The sequence below is a fragment of the Engystomops pustulosus genome, unplaced genomic scaffold (assembly GCF_040894005.1).
Source record: "Engystomops pustulosus unplaced genomic scaffold, aEngPut4.maternal MAT_SCAFFOLD_534, whole genome shotgun sequence".
NCBI lineage: Eukaryota > Metazoa > Chordata > Amphibia > Anura > Leptodactylidae > Engystomops > Engystomops pustulosus.
The window spans coordinates 40303-45000 of NW_027285413.1; positions in this window are offsets into that span (position 1 = coordinate 40303).

Consider the following 4698-nt stretch of genomic DNA (forward strand, 5'->3'; position numbering starts at 1 on the left):
GGGTGAGGCTAGCCATGGGAGGACGGGACGCAAGCCAGGCCGTTCTCCACAAGAAATTCCGGACGCGGAGACCCCTTCTCCGCCCTACGGTCCCCAATGGGGTGGCGCCCGGCGGGTGAGGCTAGCCATGTGAGGTCGAGGGCGGGAGGACGGGACGTAAGCCAGGCCGTTCTCCACAAGTAAAATTCCGGACGCGGAGACCCCTTCTCCGCCCTACGGTCCCCAATGGGGTGGCTCCCGGCGGGTGAGGCTAGCCATGTGAGGTCGAGGGCGGGAGGACGGGACGTAAGCCAGGCCGTTCTCCACAAGTAAAATTCCGGACGCGGAGACCCCTTCTCCGCCCTACGGTCCCCAATGGGGTGGCTCCCGGCGGGTGAGGCTAGCCATGTGAGGTCGAGGGCGGGAGGACGGGACGTAAGCCAGGCCGTTCTCCACAAGTAAAATTCCGGACGCGGAGACCCCTTCTCCGCCCTACGGTCCCCAATGGGGTGGCTCCCGGCGGGTGAGGCTAGCCATGTGAGGTCGAGGGCGGGAGGACGGGACGTAAGCCAGGCCGTTCTCCACAAACTCCCAGCGGTAGAGTCTCGGCTCTCCGCTCTTTTGATCGATCTGACACAGCGCGATCCGGCGGGGCAAGGCACTTTGCTCGGTCAGGGGTATTGGCCCCGGCCGGTTTATGGTAAAGCGTTCCTTAGCCTCAGTCTTGGTCGCGCATCAATCCCCCGCTCCCCGTGAGCGGCTGTCGTCCTCTGCCTAAGGTTGTGTAGCGCGGTGCCAGTGTGGTCCTCGCACGGCCCCGCTCCTGCCACAAGCGGTAGGACTCTCTGCTTCGGCTGAGGTTTGCTACGAAGCGTATGGAACGGGCGTACTCCACCGTACCGTGGGTGGGGGGCGGCGGCGTTGGCGGCGGCAGCGTCCAGCGAGGAGCTCCGGCTCCCCGCGGTAGCGCCTCGCCTAGTGTCCCTCGGGCAAGTCCAATCGCCCCCCGCCCGGTCGGAGAGCGCAGACACTTCTGTGTCCACGGTTTATTTCCGCAGCACGAAAAGGGACGGCTCCCGCTTGCTCCTCGCGGGGACGAGGCTTAGACCCACCGTGGCGCTTCCGCGGTAGGTAGGGTCGTCTGCCGTAGGAGCGGTAGCGGTCGAGTGGTCCCCAGTGTACCCTGTTAGCGCTGCCCGCCTACGCCTGAAGAGCTGCGGACCGAGAAAAAGGTTCGCTCCGCTGCTGACGGCGAAGCGCGCGGCACGCCGCGGAAGAGGAGAGGGAGCGGTCGCCCCCGGGGCGGCTCCCCTCCGAGTCCGGCAGAAGCAGAGATTGTAGCGGAGGGGGGGGGTTTTCTAAATTCCCCGGGCGTGTTATCCCCAGCGGTAGCCTTCGAACTCTTCAACCGCAAGCACGATCGCACGTTCACAGCACCCGTCACTAGGAGCCGGGCCAGAGGCGGGCGGCAGACGAAACCGACATGAGCGCTTAAGGGTATTGCACCCCCGGCGCCCAGACCCTGGAAATTGAGTCTGCCCCCAAAGCCCACCCGCGTCCTCCTTGGCGCTCCCGGAGTACATGGTCGTAGATGGGCCATCGGTCGCTAATGCCAAACTGCGTCCCAGGGGTGCGTCCCCTCTGACCAACGGCAGACCCATCCCTCTCGCCAATCCGCGGATCCCCGCCAGGTCCCGAACAGGGCTCGTCCTTTAGCGTTTCAAATGCGCCCTCCCCGCCATACGAGGGGTTGAGGACCGTAGCCTTCCCTTACGAGAGGCACCAGGGGTGCGCCTGCTCGAGGGCCCGGCCGTGGGCGTAACGCTTGGGCCGCCCGGGGGAGTCGGTAGACCATGGGAGACCAACACTCGCACCCGAACGTTGCCCGTGCTTTGTGGAAGAGAGCTTCTTTTGCGAGGTTGTCGCTGCGGATGGCGCCCGGACAAACCCTATCCCTAAAACTTCTGGGGAATTGGCGTCTAAGCCACCCTGCTCGGTATCCCTGCACCCACGAAGGGGGCCGTGGAAGGCTTGGGGTCTCGCCGGCGAAACCGACCGGATGCCCGGGGTACTGAACCCCCGGGGTCCCACCCTGGAAATTGAGCCGTCCGACCCCGCCACGTCTTCCTAGTGCTCTCCTTGGCTCCCCCGCCTGTGGGCGTCGTTAGGGGCTGCGGTCATCAGCGCCGGCTAAGCTTCGGCAACACGGCCGACCCACCCCTTCGGCGCCTGGGGGAGCCTGGTCCCAGTCCGGGCCGTTCCGTAGGGGCGGCTATCCCTTACATGAGGGACTCGGTGCGTCCGCTCGGGCTGCGGGGCTCCGGCTCCGACAGCCGGGGAGCTGGTTTTGACCGCGGGCCTCGACGGGAGCCGGCAGGGACCGGACTTAGGCGTCAAGCCGAAAATAACCCCGGCACCCTCGCGTGCTTCCAAAGCGAGGGGACCTTTGGCCGAGCGGGGGCACCGGAAGCCGAACCGACCCCAACCCCTCTTCCTACCCCAGGGCTGGGCTGACCAATCCCCTGATCGGGTCTAAAATGGAAGAAGGGGATTCGAGGGAAGGGGCTGGCGGAAGGCAGTTGCCCGACGGAGTAGGCGAAGGCCAGGCCGTTTCCGAGTCCCGAGCAGAGGAGGGCGAACTCGGCTCTTCATCGACCGACGGCGAGGCGAGGGCGGTGGCTGCCGCGGGGAAGACTCCATTGCTCGTCAGCGCGCTAGGAGCGGGGCCGACTGGCTGCTCGGGGTATGGCATCCCCGGGGGCCCACCCTGGAAATCTTCGCTCCTCAGCCGCTGCAGGTTATAAGGTCCCGCCGCGCGTAAGCGCTCAACTCTCCGACCCACGGATGTCGAGCCCATGGTGAGCCGGCCGTTTCGTACGGGGAAAAGGGGTCCTCTGGCCCCACATCGATCGAGGGGGGTTTAGATCCGCGGAGGCACGCACCGCGAGGCGAATCGCTGCTTTTCCCCAAGAGGTTAACCTTCAAACCACCGAGTAGGTTCGGGGCAGGGCCGACAGTCTGCACTGGGGTATTGCATCCCTGGTGGGGCGACCCTGGAAATCTCTGCCCCTTTCCACTCTTTCGGTTGGGCCTCTCGTCGGGGCGAGCGTAAGTCGGCAAGCAGACGTGGGAAGAGGCTTCTTACCGGTGACACTCCCTTCGTGAGAGAGGCAGGTACTCGCCCCGGACCCCGGTCCAAATCTGCGCGGGCCGGACGGCGTCGGCCCTAGCCGAAGGCCGCTCCCGCGAAGCCAGGGAGCCGAAAATAACCCCGACACCCTCCGCGACCTCGCGTGCTTCCAAAGCGAGGGGAACCTTTGGCCGAGCGGGGGCACCCGAAGCCGAACCGACCCCAACCCCTCTTCCTACCCCAGGGCTGGGCTGACCAATCCCCTGATCGGGTCTAAAATGGAAGAAGGGGATTCGAGGGAAGGGGCTGGCGGAAGGCAGTTGCCCGACGGAGTAGGCGAAGGCCAGGCCGTTTCCAAATCCCGAGCAGAGGAGGGCGAACGACGTTCTTCATCGACTGACGGCGAGGCTAGGGCGAAGGCGGTGGCTGCCGCGGGGAAGACTCCATTGCTTGCCAGCGTGCTAGGAGCGGGGCCGACAGGCTGCTCGGGGTATGGCATCCCCGGGGGCCCACCCTGGAAATCTTCGCTCCTCAGCCGCTGCAGGTTATAAGGTCCCGCCGCGCGTAAGCGCTCAACTCCCCGACCCACGGACGTCGAGCCCATGGTGAGCTGACAGTTTCGTACGGGGAAAAGGGGTCCTCTGGCCCCACATCGATCGAGGGGGTTTAGATCCGCGGAGGCACGCACCGCGAGGCGAATCGCTGCTTTTCCCCAAGAGGTTAACCTTCAAACCACCGAGTAGGTTCGGGGCAGGGCCGACTGCCTGCACTGGGGTATTGCATCCCTGGTGGGGCGACCCTGGAAATCTCTGCCCCTTTCCACTCTTTCGGTTGGGCCTCTCGTCGGGGCGAGCGTAAGTCGGCAAGCAGACGTGGGAAGAGGCTTCTTACCGGTGACACTCCCTTCGTGAGAGAGGCAGGTACTCGCCCCGCACCCCGGTCCAAATCTGCTCGGTCCGGCCGTCGTCGGCCCTAGCCGAAGGCCGCTCCCGCGAAGCCAGGCGATCCGAGCCGAGGATCCGCGCGAGCCTTCTCCAAGCCCTCTGCCGGGCGCTGGTGTTGAAAGCGTAGCGGACCCTGTTCGCCGGAGCGATAGGAGCGGAGCACCGGTCCCGAAGGGTTGAAAGCTGGGTAGCAGCGCCGTAGCTTCCCTCCCAGCCTTCCCCCGGACCTGGCGCCCGATCCCCTCCGCTCCTCTGTGCGTTGGCGGGCGGCGCTGCATGGGTACGTCGCGACGGCTCCCTATCGTCTCTCTCTCGCTTAACAGTGGTGAGAGGTGGTGGTGGCGCTGTCGAGGTGCTGAAGTCGAGCGTCCAATGCTTTCCTTCTATGCGCAGCCTACAGGAGCTGTCCGAGCTTCGGAGGTGCTGATGGAGGTGAGAGTCGAGCGCCGCTTCTTGGCTGATCTGAGTGGGGAAAGCCAGCGACTGCGAGAGGGAGGGGGGAAGGAAAGGCTTTTTCGGGTCCTTGGAAGGGACCGCGAGAGCATCTTTCTTGCCCCCCTGCCCTAAGCTCCATCCAATGTTGTCTGCGAGGTCTTCTCTGGCGGCGGAGAAGCGCTGCGGTAGCAGCAGCAACGAGCGTTCCCA